At 43.6% G+C, this 22,896-nt stretch overlaps 1 long non-coding RNA gene across 1 annotated transcript in view; it reads right to left on the reverse strand.

Annotated features, from left to right (window-relative positions):
- The window catches only part of LOC142827671 (uncharacterized), a 37,902-nt gene that overhangs the window by 8,986 nt on the left and 6,020 nt on the right, over positions 1-22,896 (reverse strand). Inside the window, exon 2 of the long non-coding RNA XR_012902378.1 lies at positions 14,260-14,400. This is a non-coding gene — a long non-coding RNA (uncharacterized LOC142827671). The remainder of the gene's footprint in view (positions 1-14,259; positions 14,401-22,896) is intronic.

Genomic DNA, 22,896 nt, shown 5'->3' on the forward strand with positions numbered 1-22,896 from the left:
AACGTGTTTTCTCTTCCGCTTTTTTTGCAGAAGTGCAAACACATTCTTTCAGAAGCCCCTGTATTCCTCCTTCCACGAAGGAGAAGGGGGCTTTTGAAAGAGGGTTTTTTCTGAAAAGCATCTTCCATCAAAAGTATGGAAAAAAGATAACACAAAATGCAGAGCGCATTTTGCGTATCTTTTTCTGATAGTTCCTCACAGTCTAGTCGTACCCTCAGAGAGGTAGTTGAGTCAGTCTGTAACTTGAAAAACAACAATTTGTCTTGTAGCACCTCAGGAACTAACAAATATACGTATAAAGTATCATGAGCTTTTGTGGGCAAAACCCACTTTTGCCCATGAAAGCTCATGATATTATGTATATATAGATATATAGTATGTTAGAATCTAAGGGTATGTCTACTCTACCACCCTAGTTCGAACTAGGGTGGTTAATGTAGGCAACCGGAGTTGCAAATGAAGCCTGGGATTTGAATTTCCCAGGCTTCATTTGCATATTGCCGGTCGCCGCCATTTTTAAATGTCCGCTAGTTCGGACTCCGTGCCCGCGGCTACACGCGGCACGAACTAGGTAGTTCGGATTAGGCTTCCTATTCCGAACTACTGTTACTCCTTGTGGAACAAGGTGTACCGGTAGTTCGGAATAGGAAGCCTAATCCGAACTACCTAGTTCGTGCCGCGTGTAGCCGCAGGCACAGAGTCCGAACTAGCGGACATTTAAAAATGGCGGCACCTGGCAATATGCAAATGAAGCCCGGGAAATTCAAATCCCAGGCTTCATTTGAAACTCCGGTTGCCTACATTAACCGCCTTAGTTCTAACTAGGGTGGTAGTGTAGACATACCCTAAGGTGCTACATGACGACTCATTGCCTATATAAAAAGGTCATTTTATGACTGTGGGGATATAAGACATCCACAGCTGACCTGTATCAGCAACTCAAGCTCATGAGACTCGGGTTGCTGGGCTATAAAACATTAAGATTTAGGCTGGAGCCCAGAGTCTATGATCCTGTGATCTATCATCACTAATTGAATCTCCAACATTTAAATTGAGTTTAAAAATGGTTAAAATCTCTCCATAACATCAGAGAATCGCTGGGCAACTCTCTGTGGCAGGGTTGGCTTGGGCAGGTGAAGGTTGATGCCAGTGCAAAGTTTGATGGCAAGATCAAGCCCGAAGCCTGTGGCAGGAATTGGAGCAGGCTGGGGGCAAGGCCACCTGTAATGCCCTGAGCAGGGGAAGAGTCCCCAGCCTTTGCACAGAGGGGCCTTCTTTTCCCGTCTGATTAAATAACCATATTGGGAGGTCATCTGACTGAATCCTTGCTTATGGAATGGCTACAGCAGCACCCCCAAGAGACAAGTCATCACAGGTTCTGGCTGAGGGCTTACCTCATATTCCCAAGTGAGGTCACTCTCAAGTGGGCTGTCAAGGTTCAATGGAATTTGTGAGCAGGTTGGGAGCGTGGATATTACTAACTGGTTCCCATGAGCGCTGCTCTAAGTCGTACCATTCCCAGCTAGTACAGTATAGGTGCTTTTGCTGAAAGGCTCTTGGAAGGGAGGGTTTGCCTGATGAGGTGGTACATCTCTCCTTGCACTGTGGATGGAGAGGAGGAGGCTGTGTTCATCCAGGAAGAGAGCTGAGTGGGTGTCTTTTTCAGAAAGGTGAACAGGGTGCACTTACATCTTAGGGGGTAGCTGGAGACAAGAAGTGACTGGGTTAGTATGTTGAATGACTGGAAAAGAGCAAAGGTACTCATAGCTAAATTTGTGGGAGAGGTGGGAAGTGTCATATGGAGTGCCATACCTTGTCCTCACTGACATGCCAGAATTAGGAGACTGTGCTCTGCTGAGAAGCAGAAAGATACTCCTGACATTCCCCTCCTCTCACACACCAGAACCTAGGAGGTCCAGGCTAGAAGATTTTATGTGTTCCAGCCCCACAGTGGGGCAGCAGGGGAGAGGGGGCTGGACTACCAGAGTGGGCTCACCAATGTTGCAGGGGGAGCCCTGAGCCTCGGGGGCCAGATCCAGGCAAGCCAGGGGCCACATCCAGCCCCTGGGCCTTAGGTTCCCCACCCCTGTCTAGAATATCCTTCTAAGTGTCATTCAATGAGTCTTGGGATATTGGCAAGGGTGAAGGCCATAATGAAATATCCAAAGTGGCCATGTCAGATGTGGAATGCTGTCTTCATCTCATTGCTCTCCCAGATGTGGGCCAGGTTATATGTGCCATGCAAATTGACCTTGGTGAAAGTTTTAGCTGTGCCAACCTGTTCCAGATGTTTACTGATCAGCAGGAGAGGTTGCTTGCTTGACAATATGGTCCGAGGCCTGATATAGTTAACAGAGTCCTTGATTAACAGAATCAGTGTCTCAACAGGGGATTGGAGGGTTGGATGAAGTTCTTGGGCAGGGTCTCAACAAGATATACCCATAGGGCCTTGAGCTCACATCCAATAGAGGATAAATACATCTAAAGCTGTTTTTAAGCCTTGGCTACAGATCTATGGGGCAGCTGTAGGGCCAGTGGAGGGAGGACATAGATATACCTTTTAATCAAATTGATCTACAAGGATGCCATACTTCGCCAGAATTAGGACACTGTGCTCTGCACATTGTCAGCATCAAGAGCTACAAGAGGATTTTATCCCTGACGTCTGCTCTGTCCGAACAAAGCTGTTACAACCCAGAGTTGAACCATGTCTCTGGTTTTGCTCATGGGAGGATCGCTAGAGGAGCAATAGCCAGCAAGGGGAGTAAGGAGCTCAGCTTGAATTGTAGGGTTTTGTGCTTCTCTCAAATCTCAACCCAAAGAGATCTGGGCTTGTAAGAGACAAGCCCAGAATATAGCATACCGCTATCCATCATCTCTACCGGTTCCAGAGAGAGCTTCCTATGTAGGAGCAGGCAGTTTGGATGAAAGCCATGTCCATAAAGTTGCTAGATGCTCCCGAGTCAACCAATGAGAGTAAGGAACAATTTATTTTGGGTATGGCTGGGACCTGCAGCAAGTGTGGTAGACAGAGGTCCACTGGTGTAGGACACACACAGGCAGTGAAGAAAGTTCATCTGGGGAACCCAGTCCCTGTGTTATGTCCAGCAATGATCCCTTTACTGGGATTGGATGAGGTCACTTACCAGCACCATGACCAGGTTGAACTTGGTGGCGGGGAGCCTCCTGAGGTCAAGTGGCCCCATGCTTCACAATACAGACGGAGGCTATGCCAGTAGTGGTATGCTTTCTCTCAGTCTGTGAGGCATCTTCAGTTGGTGCCAGCTTGAACAGGCTGCCCAAGATAGACAGAATGCATGCTCAGGAGGTGGCAGTACTAGGCTTAGGTCCAGCTTACGTCCTTCTCCAGGCACTGCTCATGCAGCCTATTGTCAATTCAGCTACAGAGATATAAGCTGACAGCTCAGCAAGCAAAGATTGTCAACTCAGGCCAGCTCATCCTTTATGGCATCTTTCAGCCCTTAGTGAAAGTAGTAAATTTGCACTCCTTCAATCCAGGCAGCATCCGTGATCAGACACCAGAAGCGGGCTGTGCAGGCGAAGGCTGTGATTCTTGTCTGGGGAACTGAAGGGTGGCTTCGGTAGCATGGGTCCAGCTTAGGCCATCAAATGTGAGTGAGAATGAATGGATGAATTCTTTAAAAGTGGCTGTCAGTTGGGTTTCCCATTTCAGAAGGGGTGAAGTCCAGGCCAAGACTACTCCTGTTAATAAACTGATGATCAGCCTCACTTGTGCCTGCTCAGTTGGGTACCTGACTGGTTGCATCAGACCAGTTGCATGTTTCAGCTGAGTAATATCAGGTCCCATCAGCACTTGGATGGAAGATCTTCAAGTATCTACTAGACACTGCAGGCAAAAAGATTAGTGGTCCAGTAGGTGGCACTCTTCATCTGGGTCAGTAATGAACCCATTACACACTATAGTGGAAGGAGCACTTTACTTCTTAAGGTGCTTCTGTTGGATGGAATGGATACCTGAGATTGACCACTTGGAGTTGATCGCTTTTTTAACAAGAGTAGGGGTATAAATCCAGGTCTCTCAGTTCAGATTTTGGTTTTTAGTTGAATTGGCTATTCTTCACTTTCCATCTTAAGCTGTGAAACTTGGTTGCTCTGCACTGTTAAAGAGCCTCCATGTTCCTCCCCAAATGTGGCTGCTTTGAAGTAATGGATAAAGTGTTCTTTATGTATGCAGTTTGGAACAGGACTGTGCATTTCCTTGAGAATTTTAGGCTCTTTGCTATATAAATAGCAGTTTATTACCCTCATCATCCTCACAGCAACTCTCTGTAGAAGTAGAGAAAATATGGGCCACAGCACTTCATGGGTTAAAATGCACAGTGGGCTCAGACTAGCATTTGGTTACAGTCTAATGCTATAATATTTTGGGAGGAGGCAGGGAGGGAAATGGCCTCTTCAGAATTAAGGGAAAAAAATAATCCACTTACCTCATAGAATGCTGGACACACATCAAAGCTCTATGAAAGCTCAGAAATTGGCAGTTTGAAATCCACTAAGAATTGAAATGAATTTATACCTTCTCTAATAGGGCTGGAGCAATGATTCAAACAGCTTAATTCCTTAGCAGTTTCACAACCTTTGTTACTTTTCAGAAATCCCTCCTGTCATTATGTCTCAATCATTCATTTGAAAGCTTTTGCATAGTTAGGAGCAAATTCTGTTCTCAGAATCCCATTGAGCTCAGGAGAGTTGCACACACGTCAGAGGGAGCAGAGTTTGTTTGGCCTTCATAGATAGGATGAACATTAATTTCTCTGACTGGCCCAGAAAGGGAGCCATATAGTCTAGTGGGTACCGCATTGGTTTGGGCATCAAGAGATCTGAGTTCTTGCTCTGATCTGCTGTGATGCTTTGCGAAAGTCAATTCACCCTTAAATGGGAATAAAGACCACTCTACCTCCCAAGGTTGTTGTGAAGCTGGGCAGAAAGATGAAGACTGTTTGTATGAATTCACAACAAATGACTTCACAGGCCTTTTTAATCAAGCCCAGCTAAACCCCATTTCATAAGTAGAGCAGGCTGTAAACACAAGGTGACTGATGAGATCTGGCATCTGTAAGATTAACCACTATGTTTCTGCAACAATGAATATGAAAATGCTTTCCGCTAAGGCCCTTCTGCTCTTACAAAGCATTGCTGCTTGCAGTGTCAGACCTTGAAATCCATCCAGTACACTGTTATTCTCCAACATGGAGATAAAGACTGTGGACACAATGAGGCAAAGAAAACTGTATGTGCATTTTTACGTGGCTAAAGCACAAAATGGTTGAAAAATATTTTCAAACTTGCTGTTGCAAATTAGGCACCCTGTTAAACACAATGGTTTGTATCCCATTTTCTATCAACTAGCTTGCAATCAGTAAGCGCTGTATAGTTGTGGAAACTAGTAAGATCACACCACAAAATGCAGAACCTGGAAGTCGTAAGTACGTATGCAACTTTCAGCAAGTCGTTTGTCAAAGCCAGGTCAGGGGCAGCTTAACCTAGTAGTTGGAACCAGAGTCTACAGTCCCAAGTCAGCTGGGTCAGGATACTGGGAGGGAGACAACTAAAGGTCAGAACCCTGAGTCAGGATACTATGGGATCAGAAGTGAAAAAAACCAAAGGTCAGGAACTAACAATCAGACATTAGCAATCAAGCCAGGCTGGAAGCCAGGAAATCGAGTCAGGGAGCAGAAAGCATAAGACACATGGTCCAGGGCATGGTGGAGCCCAATTAATCAGACAGCTTCCTGCTGCTGGCTTATGTTGGGCCAGTGCTTTAGTCACCCACCCTGGAACACATGCACAGAGCCTCACACTGGGGCTGGGCTTTGAGAGTCCCAGATGAGCCATTATCAACAGATTGCCAATTGGTGCACATGTGGCTGCTCCCATGAACCCTCATGGCCTTGGCCTGTGATCCATGGGTCATGACATCATTGAGCCTTTTAGGGCTGCAGTTTCCCTGGGTCTCTAAAAGGGGGAGATAATAATATGCACCTGCTCCTAGGAGCGTTGGCATGCTTAGTTAACGGATGTACTTTCAGGTCCTTGGAGGAAAGAGGTCAGATTAATGATTAACAACTGAACACCACTTTTGCACCTAAGTATTAATGATTTTTTTCTTAATCTCAGTCTAGGAAAGCCTAGAAATAGGGTACAGTGTGGAATTCTTACTGTCAGACATGTTCATAAATGGCATTTCTTGGCAGGGGTCAGTGTAACATACAGGGAATTTTGTCTGGTAAAAACCCAGAGGAAAATTATGCTTAACAGGTCTGTATCTTGGCAGGCTCCACTGAACCGCTATAGCTGTGTTGGTTGTAACCTACTGGCAAAACTGGAGCTTTCATACTCAGAATTTGACATTATCCCCCACCTCCCTGCAAGCCCATAGAAACCCCTCCCCATGGGCACTGCATAGCTGGGGCTGTACAGGTTTGGAAGGAGGGGGCTTTGCTAGGCAAAGGGAAAATTGTACACCCAAATAAGTAGGGAAGCTCCCATATGCACATGAAATCCTCCACGGCATTATTCTGCAGGCAAGGTGTGGAGCAGGGGTGGGCAAGACAGCCTCCATGGGCTGGATCCAGTCCACCAAGCCCTTTGATCTGGCTCTCAGTTGCTTTGTTGCTCCCCCATCCCCAGGCCAATCGAGACTAGGGGACAGGAGATCATGCGAAGTTTCCTCCCCACCACCAGGGGCACAAGGCACTTAGGCTGTGTCTAGACTGCTGGTTTTTTTTTTTTTTTTTTTTTTTTGTTGTTGAAAAAAGTAGCCTTTTTTCGAAAAAGCTTCACCTATGTCTAGACTACAGCCACGTTCTTTTGAAATTAAATCGAAAGAACGCGGCTTTTCTTTCGATAGCGGTACTCCTCATTTCACGAGGAAGAATGCCTTTTTTCGAAAGTGCTCTTTCAAAAAAAGACGTTCTTGAATGCAAACAGGGCTTTTTCGAAAGAGAGCATCCAGACTGCCTGGGTGCTCTCTTTCGAAAAAGTGGCTTGCTTTTTCGAAAGTACTGCTTGCAGTCTAGACGCTCTTTTTCGAAAGAAGCTTTTTCAAAAGTATCTTTCAAAAAAGCCTCTTTTGAAAAAGGCTTGCAGTCTAGACGTAGCCTTAGAGGGAACTGACAGCTGTTTTGAATAGCTGGCAGTTCTCTTTAGGCAGCCCTGGCAAGATGGGGGGAAGAAGGCAAAGACTTCATGCCCCCCGCAGGCCAATCGGGGTTTGTGGGTGGGGGTGGAGGGGTAGCACACAAAGTCTCCTGACCCTGACCCTTCTGGTTGAGGCCCTCATCCCTTCCAGGGCAGCCCGTGACCACTTCTGAAATTTGTGAAGTGGCCCCTCTTCAAAAATTATTGCCCACCCCGGTGTGGACTGTATGACCATCTTGTTTGTATACCTAATGTCTGTCTTCTTCATTCAAAATCCTCTTTAATATGCTTTCCTTCTAGAAAGTCGAGCAGTGATTAACCTCTTGCAGGACATTTAATCTTCTCTAGAAAAACCTGGGTCTATCAGCTGGTCTATGTAAGAGGTTAGTGCATCTGCTTCAGGTACAGCCAAGGAACTTAGCCCTTTGTGTTAAGCTGTGAAGGCACTGCTACCACACCAAGTGAAATCTAATACATATCCATAGGGAATGCAGCCATGAGATAGAAATGATACCCATACAGCTTTGAAATTTGACCATTATAAACACTGGATATTTAGATGGTACTGTCTCATTTAGGGCCCATTGGCACCAATAGGAGTTTTATCTTGGAGTATAAGTGGAAGCATGACTGACTCCTTCCATTGTAACTATTTTTTTTGTATTTCAAATAGATTAAAGTGTCTTGATGACCCTCCGAATGGTAAGGATAAAAGTGTAACAGAACAAAAGTTCCAAAATTAAAATTACCTTTTCAGCTACTCAGGCTGTTTGTATTTCATTTTAACTTGAGCAATGAAAATACCTGGGGTCACTTTCACTTTTCCTTCTGTTTCCAGCCAAGTCTTGTACATTGCCCCATGCTGTTTAGATCCGTAATGCTGCAGGGAAAATTTTAAGGCCCTGTTTTCATAACAATTCTTTTTAAAATAATCTGGTGGGGGGGAGTTAATCCACATTTTTTATTTTGGGTCTAAATCTAGTTGACAGTGTCTCTTTAAAATGTGGAGTATGATAGCAATTACCCAGTAGCAATGTCGAATGATAGTGCTTTATGGGCACATTCATTACTGTTAATTATTTACACAGTGTCATAGGTGTGCATGGCAATACATTGTTTAGACAGGTTCCCTACCCAAAGGGCCTTACAATCTAAATCTGGATGGACACGATACAAACAATTACAGAATGACCCATGAAAGCGAGAGCCGAGACAGTGGTAGTTAACTCCATCTAGTTATTATGGCTGTGGGACATGTTTGTTCCTTTGAGCACCCAATGTTAATGCCTGACCCCCTTTTAACATAAATGGTGTGCAACTGGTTTTCATAAATTATTCGTTAGTGAAGATAGCAGTGTATCCTCCTTCTTAATGTCATAGTGCCCTCATGTGGCCGTTAGGTTTTACCTATTTGAAGCTGCAAACTACTCAATATTGGTATTTAAAATTTTATATTAGGATAGCTCCTAATTAGGCAAGTGTTGAAAGTGGACTGAGTGCATAAGGCTTTCCCTGTATCGGGGCATCATAACTGACCCAGAGAGCCAACTGTGAAATTTCACTAGCAGCAGGAGGAAGATTTAATTATGAAAAAGCCAGAAAGCCCCCATACAGTCAAGGACTACAATGCACAATTTTTCCCAAGAACTTTCTATCTTAACTTAAAAAAAAAAATGGGGGAGGAAGGAGAGCACTGGGAAAAATGACAGCAGCACTCAAGCAGTAATCCATAACAGAAATGGATTCCAACTTAAACTCTAATTCAGCTTCCAGCATCCAGTCGTACCACTGAGGATACCACTGAGACTTCTTTCAGAAGAAACTTTTCCGGAAGAAGAGCTTCTGGAAAAACTTTTTGAAAGAGAGCATCCACACTGCTAAAGCACGTCAAAAAAGCCAGCTATTTTTTCAGAAAATAGCGTCCACATAGATTGGACTCTCTCTCACATTTCATTTGTGATTACTATGGACGGAGTGGCCACCAGGACACTTGTGCTTTTTCCTGGAGGGCTCTTCTTTCGAAAAAAGCACTCTTCCACGTCCACACACACCTTTTTCCGACAACGTTTTTTCATAAAAAGGTTTCTTCCTCATAGAATGAAGTTTACTGACACTGGACAAACCCCTCCATTCTTTCGATTTTCTGTCGAAAGAATGCAATAGCAGCATGGATGTAAGTATTGTTTTTCCAAAAAAACAGCCATTTTTCCAGAAAAACTCTGCAGTGTAAACATACCCTGAGCAACTTTAAAGAAAGGAAAAATTACACATTTGGGATGGAGAGCCAGATCCCAGCTGAGCAAGATACTCCATATGCAGAAACTAATGATAATGATGGATACATATCATGAAATTCAAGAAAAGGAGGCTAGTAAGAAAAAAAGAAAAAAGATACTAAACATATATGGCAACACCAAAAGTGAATCAGAAAAGAGGTCACATGCCTGAAGAACAACAAGCAGAGACTTCTTGGGAATCAAGAATAAACAGCTGAACAGTCATTAGTATAAAGGAAACAGTATGAAGCTTGATCTAATTGGGATAGCTATCGCTCTGCAGTATGTGTTCTGTACAGAATCAGAGAAATTAAAAAATATTAAGGGTGAATGTGGTCACAAGGATGGAGGAGATTTGGAGAAAATAGGGGATGAGTGGAAGCCTTAGGGGTTCTGCGTAAATTCTCCCCAGGCAAATGAACAGACCTACCCCAGAGAATGTGGATTGAGATCCCACGGTAGGGGAAAGTACCTCTTTCAGATTGCAAGAGCAGTGGTGCAAGTATTCATGGGGAGAGTTTAGGGTTCAGCAAGGCATAATCATTTATGAGCTATTTGGAATGAAAAGAAGTAGAATGTGGGAGTGGGAATATAAAAGCAATTGCTCTGGAAATTAACAAATAGAAGCATGGCTGGATATGGCTTGACAACCGATAAAAGATTGTTACAATCACTAATTAGAAATAAGGTCCACTTGCCACACAAAGGTTCAAGAAATCAGACAATCTCTCCAAATGAATTATTGGGTATTAAAGGCAAGGAAAAGGCTGGCTTTACTGTTGCCTTTGATGAAAAAAAAGGGTGAAAAAAATACTACAGCTTTTAAAGTTCTTGATAAGCCAAATAGTTAACACACTATCTTTTTAAAGTAAGATTTTCAAAGTGTTAAATGTCATTTTTAAAAAAAAGGAAAATTCTTAGAAAAACTAAACAAATCTTACTCAGCAATCATTCCACTACAATACACTCATTCTCAGGAAGGGCAAATTAGGAGTATTAAAGATCACAGGCTTCAGCAGATATTTTTGCTTCAGCAGAAAAGAAAAAGAGGAGAGGACATAAAGTTTGCTATAATGTCTTTCAAACTCTTTCAAATCAAAGATCAATGTAAGGTTAGGAGGGATTGATAATTTTAAAGTGACAATTATGTTTTTATTATAACAATTATCAAAATGTATTTTTCAAATAGTGCAACACTTTGGGGAAGGGAAAATTGTACAGCTGAAATCTCCAAATATATTCTTTTCTTATTGCAACAGACCAGATAAAAAGAAGAAATACAAGTGCTGTGTTAATCTTTCTATACCAGAGAAAAGGGCAGCCAAAGGAATGAAAGTACACATTTTATCCACCACCCTCCTCCGCTATAATTCAGTGTTAATCTAAATCCTTAATGAAGTGGGCAAGATCAGCAAAGACTGTAGTATTGCATGATCAGATATTGCCCCACTACAGAAGCTAAGTAAGTAACTTCATGGAGGACAGCTCCATCAATGGCTATTAGTCCAGATGGACAGGAATGAAAACCATGCTCTGAAGTGTCCCTAGCCTCCGTTATGCCAGAAGTTGGGAATGGATGACAGAATATGGATCACTTGAGGATTACCTGTTCTATTCATTTCCCTCTAAAGCAACTGGCATTGGCCACTGTCAGCAGAGAGGGTACTGGGCTGGATGGACCATTGGTTGGACCCAGTGTGGCTGTTATGTTACCCCTCTGTATCAGGAATAATAGTCTGCCTGTGTTTACCACCAAAATTTGGGATGAGGGATTAGCTCTCCAAGTCCAATGTCACTCCTACATTCTCCCTCACTCTCACTCTCTCACTTGCTTGGGACTCAATTGCTCCTACTTCACTGATTGGTCAGGTCACTATAGTCTTCCCTTTCTGCTATATCAGAGGACCTCAGGACCTATTGTACCCAAAAGCCCTTCCTTTCACTACTCCTTAATGGTGCCACTGCCCAGTGGCTAGTAGAGTTGGAGATAAAATGATTGCAAAAGATTAATAAAATCACAGGTTTAAAACAACCCCACTGCAATTAACTAAGAGTACATCTACACTGCACGGCTATTTCGGGATACCGGAAGTATCCCAAAATAGCTCCCCCGCCTCTTCACAAGCCGCCCATTATTTGAAAACATTTTTTTGAAATAACAGGCATGCTATTTTGGCATCCAGGTAACCCTCTTTCCATGAGGGTTAAGGATGTCTTGAAATGGTGCGTTATTTCAAAATTTGGTGCTGTGTAGATGCACCAAATTTTGAAATAGCCTATTTTGAAATTCAATTGAAATAAGATATGCAATTTGCATAGAGCAAATTGAGTGTCTTATTTTGAGGTTAGGGTACTGTGTAGACACACCCTAACATGTAAAGGGAGTTGAACTTGCTGAGACAGACATTATAGATCATTTTTCCATAAAGCAAAGGTATAAAAATGGAAATAAAAGTGATAAAGTGTTGGCTTGGAAGAGAAGAGCACAAGCATCAATACTGACATTAGCAACTGTTCTTCAATTGGAGTAATTTAAATGACACCAATTTGCCAACCCACAAGTTATTCAAAATGTTCCCACATTCTTCTCCTTCTGCATGCTGACACATACTCGTAATCTGTTTTTCCTGTTACCTCCATAAACAGATATTGCCAGTGCTGCCAAGACTCTTGAACAGTGCAGATGCTCAAAAGACTTTAAGTGCTGTTTTTTCCTTTACTGGAGTCTGCTGCAAGAGATCACTGAACAAAAGCATGTTGGCTGATCTATATTTAACTGCCCAATCACAGTATTTAAATCCAGTCTCTTAAAACTGTTCATTTCCATAGCAGCTGCCACATCAGCCATAATTAATTCAGCCTCATTAACAGGTAACAGCTTTCCTAATGGATTGCCAAAACCCCCTTAAGAATATTTTCTGCCTCGTACACTATCGCTGAATATTTGCTCCTAAACATACTGCAAGGTCTCCTAGTCGCTTTGTACATTTTTCAGCATGTTTCATACTTCATGGAAAAACTTCAACAACAGACTGCAGAAAGAAACTGCTGAGCTGGAATTCATATGCAAATTCGATAGCCTGAATCAAGATCTAAACAAACAGGTTGAGTGGTTCTTGCATTACAATAGGTAATTTCCCATTCTAGTACACTCCCCTTCTCACTACTGTTGGAGATTAGCCACGTCCACTCCGATTTAATTAGCACTGTTGTCACACTCCCATCTCTGTATCTTTCTTTTTCCTCTTTCTCTCTGTCTTTTTCTCTTCAGCATCTGAAGAAGTGAGTTGTAGCTCACATAGAATCATAGAGCTGGAAGAGACCTCAGGAGGACATCAATTCCAGCCCCCTGCCCAAAGCAGGACCAATCCCAACTAATGCAAACTCAGGAAAGCTAATAAATTAGCTCCATTGCCCTATTAAGTGTGTTAGTCTTTAAAGTGACACTGGACTCCTTGTTGTTTTAATATATTCACTGTAACTCTCCCCATATCTGTTGTCACCAAAAAACAGTTTGTATACTTCAACAGGAGAACTCACTTTTCAAGGATATCCAAATTAGCAACATGCATAATATGTTCCAACTTCTCAGTCTTTCTACAATACCTAGTACACTTGTGCTTCTTAAAATAATTAGCCAATGAGCACAGCCTAGTATTCTCCACAGCAGAAGGTTCCATATAAGTCCCAGAGTTTGTTATAAAACTCTTCAGTTCACTCATTGCTGTCTCCAATTATTTGAACCTTTGACCTAGAGAAGCAAACAAATATATCTGGTGACTCTTATTCCCTCACCCAGGGAAGGATTCTTCTTGGAAGAATAAACTGCAAGCTACCAGAGGGTGTGTCCAGACTACAGGGTTTTTTCGAAAAAAGTAGCCTGCGTTTAGACTGCTGCCACATTCTTTCAAAAGTCAATCAAAAGAACATGACAGTTTTTTTGATCACGGTAAACCTCATTTTACGAGGAATAATGCCTTTCAAAAGTACTCTTTTGAAAGAAGGTGCGACTGAATACAAACTGTGCTTTTTTGAAAGAGCATCTAGACTCTTTCGAAAAAGTGGCTCGCTTTTTCAAAAAAATCTGCTTGTAGTCTAGACTCTCTCTTTTAAGAGAGGCTTGCAGTCTAGATGTAGCCGGAGTATCTAAATTTCTACACCCCGTACTACCTAATGTATGGCAAGTTATCTAAGGAATGAAGCTTGCTATCCCATAGCCAACTAAACAGATACTGGATATTTCAATAACATTTAGTCTCAAGAATTAGTTCTTGGCTTTCTATTTTCAAACTTTGAAATTTCAGATTCACAATAGTCCTGTAAACCCCCACCAAAAGGTAAGAGATCAGGAAAACACAGAGATTCTTAAGTTTGCCCTATCATACACTAACTGGAGAAGTTCTCCACCTGGTGCATCTTATAATTATTTTCCCATAACTGCATCCTTGCTATGTTGAGAAAAAACAGGATACTGTTCATGGATCTTCTCCATATTTGTAGAAAATACAGGCTCTAGCATGCATTTCTCCATGCATTTCTCTCCCTTCCTATGGTGTCAAGTGATGTACCTCCCACATCAAGCTCAGCATAGAGATTATTATTTTCAAAAAATTTACCATTTTCCAACATCAACAAATTGCTGTCAAATTATCCACATTTTGGCACCACATTAACTAAAAGTCCATTTTTTCCTCCATCACAGTCATCAAATAGCATCTGAGAAACATTTTCCTAAACGGGCAAAGGAACACACACCATTTTACTCTTTGTTTCATGCACAACTGACTTGAAAGTAACTTACCCCTTGAAGTCTACAAATGGGCAAATGTCTGAAATGGTTTTATTGTATAAATCAGCCTCGTTTCATTCATGTCCAAATCTCTAACAGGAACTTAATCCGCTAACATTCCATTCGTTACACTTCTAGGAGTAATCTTCTTTACTAGAAAAAAGCACAATAATAAACTGTGAATTCCATCCATTCTCTTTCCTTCTGCAACCTCAATGTCTGCCACAATTTTGAGTTGACTAATATAAAATAATATCTCGCAGCAGAAAACAACCTGAAATATAAAATTTCTCACATTTGGCAACTTCAAACTGAGTCTGCTCTAAACCAAACTCCTCCTTCATATTAACCACATTACAGCAATACTGGTCAGTCCCCACTTCAGAAATCTCCACATCCAAATCTATACTTCCCTAAAATACACGTCCCACAATCTGAAATCTTAGAAATCAAATGATCTATCAAATAGGAATTGCAGTCTCCAAATCCTTAGCTGGAATTTGAGCTCTATAAAAATTTCTAACCAATTTATGTACCCATGTGTGATATACAGATGTAATAGACCAAGAATGACCCCACACCACACACCTCTTACACATACCAAAGAGTAGTCTTTCAGAAAGCTATTTTTCTTCACATTTCATCTCTATGACATTTGCAAGAACCCTACTTTTGCAAAGAAGAAGATACAAATTCTTTTACAACTTGGCAAGAACATTTTTCCTCCTAATTATACAGATCATTAATTGTGCAAGCATACCCATTAAAGTCTTTTGGATGCTTTAGACCACTCTTACACTGTGTAAACACTCCTGACCTAGTCTAAACCCTACCACTATACTGTTAATCTCTAAATCTGAATTAATGTGTTTTACATCTCCATCTACTTCTCTCCCAAATAAGAAACATCACTTTTATCTACTGAAAAAGATGAGACAGTGCTTATACAATAAATCTCTTACAAAAGAATGCCTCTTTGGTTGTATCATGAATTCATTTTCCACTAAAATGTCACAAAAGTTATCAACTACCAAGGAATTTACTTGGACTAATTTCTCAAAAAAGAGGCTAGAGAAACTTACAAAACCACTGTACCTCCCATTTCACCAAATGAAAAACATCTGTTCAAATGTCTTTTCATTTGCTGTTAAGAAACAGGCTAACTTCTAATTCCTATTTGTCTCTTATCTTCAAAATCCTCCTCACCACTTACAATTCTGTTCATGCTTTAATTCATGCTCTGTAAAAAAAAGTTTTCCATTTTACCCCATGAGTAAATATTATACTTACACTTCGAGAAACATAACCCCTTAATTCTCTCAGCAATTTGCTTATTACTATATCAGTACTCACACTCTTATAAATACTTCTCTACTGCATGGCTTTGTTTTGCACTATTCAATAAGCACTAATATGCCCCTGATGATAATTTCTGTGTTTGATTTTTTATCCCCTCTCCCCCTGAACCTTAATTTCCTACTATTTCTTGCTTGATACAGTTTCCTATTCCATCTTCCTCTGTTTTTCCCCTTATCCTCATAGATAGATCTTTAAATTTTCTGCTAAATAAATGAAGTTTTCAAACACAAGAATAATGAAATAATAATCAATCGTCAAAAAAATTTAGAAATGATGCTGCAAAAAAATTCATCTTAGAACTTCTGTCCACTCCAAAATTCTACAACAAAAAATACAATTCTCCTTTCTTTATATAAATCTACTTTTTCATGCCAAACATTACAGTGTTGCCATCTCTCATGATTTTATTGTATCACAACATTTAGAGGACTTAGAGAACCATCTTTTGGAGGGAGGCATTTCTTGACATAGGTATCACAACTTTCCTTTCTTAAAAAGTAGAATTCTGATTTCAATGGTTGTGGAAAAAAGCTTGAAACCATTAACTGAGTATACCACACAAGCGCACAACTAGAAAGAGAACCCAGAATATATTGGGTTGATTTCAGACTCATGATTTTAAGCCAATTCAGTGATGTTAGGGTTTAACATTTAACGGATTTAATAATTAGTGCTAGTTGTACTGCATAGCAAGTGAAGTGTTACTCAAAAAATTCTAAACTTACTCTACCTTGATAAAGACAAAAGGCCCAGGTTCTGGTGCACTGCACTCACTATATATCTCTAACTAGGTGCACTGTGGGCACAGTGCAAGAACTAAGCTTGACCACAAATCCGAAGGTGTAAGAAAACTGTCCTTTTGGCGTGTATGAGTAGGATAGGAGGCAGACTTACTATAGTTTGAGTGTGAGTAATGCATGCCCAGACTTGGAAAGAGAACAGCGATAAGTACAGGCAGTCCCCGGGTTACACACAAGATAGGGACTGTAGGTTTGTTCTTAAGTTGAATCTGTATGTAAGTCGGAACTGACGTCCAGATTCAGCCTGTTGAAACTGATCAGCGGCTGATTCCAGGAAGCCCAGGGCAGAGCAACTCTGCCTCTGGCTTCCTGTAGTCAGCGCTGGTCAGTTTCAGCAGCGGCTGACTTGGGAACGCCTGGAGCACAGCAGCTAGGGTGCTGCTGGGTTGCACCCAAGCTGCTCTGCCCCAGGCGTCCTGATTCAGCCCCCCCCCCCCCCCCCCAGCAGACCAGGGAGATGCGGGCAGCGGACTGAGACCAGCAGACCAGGGAGACGGGGAGCAAAGCCGCAGAGCACGCGGGCAGCGGGACAGCCCAGACATGCCGCAGCTGTCCCGCTGCCAGCATCCTCCAAAGCTTTGCTCCCCGTCTCCCCGTAGATAGCAGACCAGGTAGACAGGGAGCAAAGACAGCCGCGACGCGTCTGGGCTGTCCCGCTGCCCGCGTGCTCCGCGGCTTTGCTCAGCGTCTCCCTGGACCAGGGAGACACGGAGCAGCTTTTCTCGCCCCAGAGGATGTGGGTGGCGGGACCCCGGAGCATCTGGGTGTCCCACTGCTCCAGTCCTCCGGAGCGAGAAAAACCCCGTTCGTAACTGCGGATCCGACGTAAGAAGGATCCGCGTAAGTCGGGGACTGCCTGTAGTATATTCAATTCTGGCTCTCCAGATGCTGTGACGCCTTCAGGAAATGGGATTGCTCCAGGTATACCAAAATACACCACAGCCCTTTTCACTTTGTACTTAGCAAACAACTACTCATTCAGTGCAGATAGTTTCACAATTCCCCCAAAGAATACATACACTGGAGTAAAGAGCTGAACTTGCTTCATATGCCTAATACCAAAAGACAGGCCATAAATCAATGGAGCCCTCTTGCAAGTACCCACGGATTTCCACTGAGAAACAATCAGTGGTGCTAACACCAGAAAGAGCTGTTGGAAAAGTCAGCTGGAAGAAAGGAGGTACTTCATATGTGCTTCAAGCAGACTCACTTTATAATAACCTTCAAAGTGTGTGATGACTAGAAATTTGACAAGCCTTTGGAATGCTGGACACAGATATGGCTTTGTGATTGACTGCCAATGATGTCCCAGTTTGTGGCAAAGGGAGAACCTATAACTTTTGAAAAATAATTATAATTTCACAATCTCAATGAGCCCCTGTGGGTGGTGCATTTCTGGAGGATTATTGGACGGCCTGGGCTGTTGAAGTTAACCTCCTGCCTGAGAGCACACTTGAGGCATGCAAGAACGCTGCCCCTGAAACCCACTGCCTGTCAGGTCTGATTGTTTAAAATGTGTATATAATTGCATAAATTGCTTTCACCGCCGATAGAGTACACGCAAGGCAAATGTTGAAAGAACATAGTGACTGGGCATTGTTAGCCAATTTACTGTATTCTGTGGTGCAACCATGCAATTAAAGTCATAAACATAATGATGTTTGTCTACTTAGAAGTGAGTAACTCAATGAGGCAATTAATATCACTACATGCGCTTTCAAAAATAGATTCAAGGGGAGGAAGACAAACAAAAAGCAATATAGAGATGGGAAAAAAGTCACTTTATGAATTTGACTTCTGGGCCCTTTGTCTACAATGGCCCAAAACAAAACTTTGGATCTGAATATTCCCAAACTTGGGGGAAAAGTTGATATGGATCCAAATATTTCAGCTTCAATTCATCTCTAGTGATTAAGACAGAGCAATCTATGAGCAGTTTCAGCATAAATACTATGCTCTTATTCAGTAAGGACCTGGTCCCTCACTTCAATTATCAGTGAAGATAATGAAAAGGCTCCCATTAACGACGCACATTATCAACACTTAAAATCAGAGACACTGTGTAATGTCAGATACAAACAAAACTATAAACCTTATGGTCCTCTCGAAACACAGAGGGAGTTGCCTTTTTAGACACAGAATAGAGTCCCCCACTTTTGGGCCATGTTCCCCTAATCCGGTGGTCTCCAACCTTGTTAAGCACAAGATCACTTTTTGAATTTAAGTGCAATCCAGGATCTACCTCAAACCCAGATATCCTTGTTCTGCCTCCATGGAACTGAAAAAGAAGGGGGGGCAGCTTGGGAGTTGAAAATCTGGAGGACCCTCTACTACTGTAGTTTCCATGCTGCGGACTGTCCTTTAAAGGAGTTTGGGAGTAGCTCAGTTAGGTAGAAACTCCAAACCTATGGCTCCTACAGAATTTAGTAGGGCCAGACAGCATTGTAAAACATTTGTGAGAGTGTAACTTGCTTCATGTGGATCTGAGGGGGAGCTTCCCATGTTAAAGGCGTGAAACACCAATTTATTATACTGTGGGGTGGTGCAAGCCACTCACTCCCAAGAGAAGAATGAGTTCAAAACTCCTCTAGCTGATGCTCATAGAACTTCCTCTCCTGAGATTTAAAGAGCTTAAGAAATCAAATTTGTAAGTATATTTTAATTGTTCTTTCCAACAACAAAGTTGCCACAGGCTCTCTGATGTTAGAAAGATTATCATGAATAAATGATCTAATAACTGTTTTCTTAGGAGTGCCCAGAATGAGCTAATTCCTTACATTTCAGTGGTATTTTATTTTTATCAAATAAAATGTGACTGTGACAGGAAAACTCTTTCAGTTCAATTGTGATTTAGTTCCAAACTAAGATGCCAAAAGATGACAATGTGGTGTTTCATTTCAAGGAGAATTACTGTTGTCAGCACTTCAGCTAACTCCATTCTCTGTCTTTTACCTTGTTTTAGACAAAATAAAAGCTTGGAACAGATACGAATGAAAGTGTGAAACACATTGACACCACTGGGAAATACTGGGTCACATTCTGCTTTCAATTACAACAGTTAAAATCTGGATTAACTCCCTTAAATTTAAGAGCCACTGCAGATTTATACTCAGATCAGAAAGGGTGTGTCTACACTATAGAGTTATTTCAAAATAACTCAAATTATTTTGAACTAACTATAATTTCGTCCACACAGCAAACCCGTTATTTCTAAATTAATTTGAAATAACAGGCTTCTGACTCCGAAATAGCAAGCCCTACTTTCATGAGAAATAATACCTAGTTTGAAATAGCTTTGTCAAAATTGCTAATTCAAAATTAGGTGAGTGTGGACAGCACAGCTGCTTATTTCAAAATAATTGGCCTCCAGGGCTTCTCACAGCTGCCCTCATGGCTACTCTGTCCACACCTTGAAAACTCTATCGTTTCCCTTCCCCTGCAGCCTTTAAAGGTGCAGGCAGAAGGGAATGTGCTTATGGCACAATCCAGGCCCTGCTCGCACCACGCCATACAAGAGCACTCTGCCCAGCCTCCTGCTGCCATGGCAGACCCAACACTCTCACTGAGCCCCCACAGCTGCAAGCATGCCAGCAGCTAGCTCTCGAGCCCCTGTCCAGGGGTGGAAGAGGAGGGCACTCTCGTGGACTGATGCAGAGATGCTAGATCTGATCAAAGCCTGAGGGTATCAATCAAACCTCCAGGATCTCCATACCAGATGGCAAAATGCCGATGTGTACACCCAGATGGCCACCAGCCTGGTTCAGAGAGGACACAGTCGCACTCCGGCCAGGTTAAGATGAGGGTCAAGGAGCTCTGGCAGTCTTACACCAAGGCCGGGAAAGAAGTTCCTGTAAAGAAGTGGCACCCCAGACCTGGTGCTTTTATGCCCAGCTGGATGGCACGCTCCGTGCTTGGCCTTCTCAGCCTTAGGATCACACAGCGGCCTGTGCAAGTGGGGGCACACGGTGCACCAGTCTGGAGCAGACAGCCCCATGAAGCTGCCACACAGGAACCAGTCACTTCTTCTCACAAGGTTCCTGGACAGCCTGGCTTACTTTGGACTCTGTGATGGGACACTTCCCACCGCAACCAGCACTAAGGAAACTAGAGTCGTGTACACACACAGCCATGCTGCACATAGCACAGGGTCATGCCCACACTCTCACGGCAGCATCTGCTCTCATCAAGCACGGCAAGGCGGAAGACACCGATCCCCTGCAGAGGAACCTTTTGGGGGAGGAAGTGGAGGAGAACCCAATATTATCCTCCCCGACATGCGGAGTTTGCTTCTAACACACACCTCCCCCAACACCCTCCCCCCTCTCCTCCATCAGGCAAGGATACAATTTCTCTCTCTGTGGGATGCTGCCAATGCCAGACCCGTCACGTGCAGGTCAAGGAGGGAAGTTGAACTGCTCTGTCGCCCCCCCTCCTGCCCGTAGGCTCTCAGCCTGGCTGGCACCTTCTCATACCTGCTTATCCCTGGGACGTGGGGGTAGCAAGGGTCCCCTGGGATATCCATGCCCCTGCAGGAAGGTACCCACTGCCTAGGCCACAGATTTTCTTTCTCAAAGCACTTCACCTTCATCTGAACTGAAGCCTCACAGTGTCGGCTCAGAGATTAGGACTAGGCTTCATGCACAGTGTCTCCTGGGATGACTGCCCTTCTCACTTTTCTTCGCAGCTGGACCAGCTATGAGGGGGGCATGTGTAACACTTCCTACGCCAGCCTCCAGACCCCACTGGCAGAGGTGACCTGAGGACGACCTGGCGAGGGAACCTGGAGTTCCCTTAATTGAAACTTTAAGGAGGACCACCAGGAATGCCATGCTGTCTGGGAGCTGTACCGTACCATCTGGGAGCACCTATCCCAGCAGCACAAGAGCATGTGCGTGGTTTACACCAATACCATCAAGTGCATGGTTACCGCCATGGAGCAGTCCAGCAGCTGCTCCCTTCCCCCCATACCTGCCCTTACCCCTGCCCCCCCAGCTTCTCCTCCTAGCCCCCCCCCCCACAAGGGCCACTGAGGGCTTCACACATGAGGCAGTGGGACCATCTGAGGCAAGCACCACTCATAGACCCATTTCTGAGTTCCGTCTCCCCACTCTACTCATCTACTTCCTGTCAGGGCTGACCGCCAGTTACTTCTGTACCTTATCACAGAAGGTTCGGCTGGCGACAGTGGTGAGCCGGTTTCAATTGGTGATGAGCTGGCCCAAGGCCTCCTTAGCAACATAAACAAGTTGCAAGATAATTAGGCCCAAGGACATGAGGTATGAGAACTAGACAGCAGTGGTGTTTCCTGCTAGAATCTTCTTGTGGATGTTTATGCCCCTAAGAAAGGAATAATTATAAGATGGCCGAAAGGTACTGATCCGGGGAACAGTCTCACCTGTGGACCTAGGTTGTGTAGATCCCCAGGAACTCCCCATGCTGGAGCAGCACCCGCTAATAGCCCTCAAGAGCACAGATGGGAGGTCCGGGACTGTCTGTAGCAGAAGGGGCATAAGCATTGGATTCTTGCTTGCCTACTTGCTTGCTTAATTGCTTGTTTCTCCACAGTGAGAAGCGCATATTTAGTAATGCGTGAAGGCTGTGAGGCGTAATATGCTCTGGCAATAAAACCTCTTATTTTTATGCACCCGGTGTGGCTTCACTGAGCAGCACTTCCTCCTACTGGGTTCTTTCTCCAGTCCCTCCCCAGTTCTAGATATCTCAAATAAAAATCAGAGTTTATTGTATCAAAAAAAAAAAAGTCTGCTTTATTTGGTCTGCAGGGGAGGGGGAAAATGGGAAGGGTGGAGGAAGAAAAGCACACAGGGGCTATGCAGAGGTCCCTTGTGGGAGGCCCCAGGGGAAAGCCTCACAGCTGGCCTTGGCTGAAACTCTCCCTCTGAGCCTCCTGGATGCGCATAGCCCCCTGATGGGCTTGCTGGATGGCAGTGGTGCATGGCTCCTCAAAAGCCCTTGTGAGCTGCTCAGCCTCTACCCCCACCCTGGCAGGAAATTTTCCCCCTATTTTCGCAAAGGTTGTGCAGGACATAGCAGACCGCCACCACGTGGGGGATGTTCCAATTGTCAAGGTCCAGGCGGGTAAGGAAACACTAGAACCTCCCTTTGAGGCAGCCAAAGGTGCTTGGTCCTGCCTTGAGGGCGGGGGGCTGGACTCGATGACCTCTCAAGGTCCCTTCCAGTCCTATGATTCTATGATGTGGCACTGGATCTGTCTAATATTGAAGCATTCCTTGATGGGGTCCAGGTGTCCCCATCAAGGCTTCATGAATCAGGAGAGCAAGGGGTAGGCTGCATCGCCCAGGATGTACATGGGCCTGTCCATGTCCCCAACCCTAATGGAGCAGTCGGGAAAAAGAGTGCTAGCATGCATCTTCTGGAAGAGGCTGGAGTTCCTAGAGACACGGACGTCATGTGCCTTCCCCGACCACCCGACGTTAATGTCCATGAAGCAGCCTCAGTGGTCCATGAGGGC

Source organism: Pelodiscus sinensis, chromosome 3 (genome assembly GCF_049634645.1).
Source record: "Pelodiscus sinensis isolate JC-2024 chromosome 3, ASM4963464v1, whole genome shotgun sequence".
Taxonomy (NCBI): Eukaryota; Metazoa; Chordata; order Testudines; family Trionychidae; genus Pelodiscus; species Pelodiscus sinensis.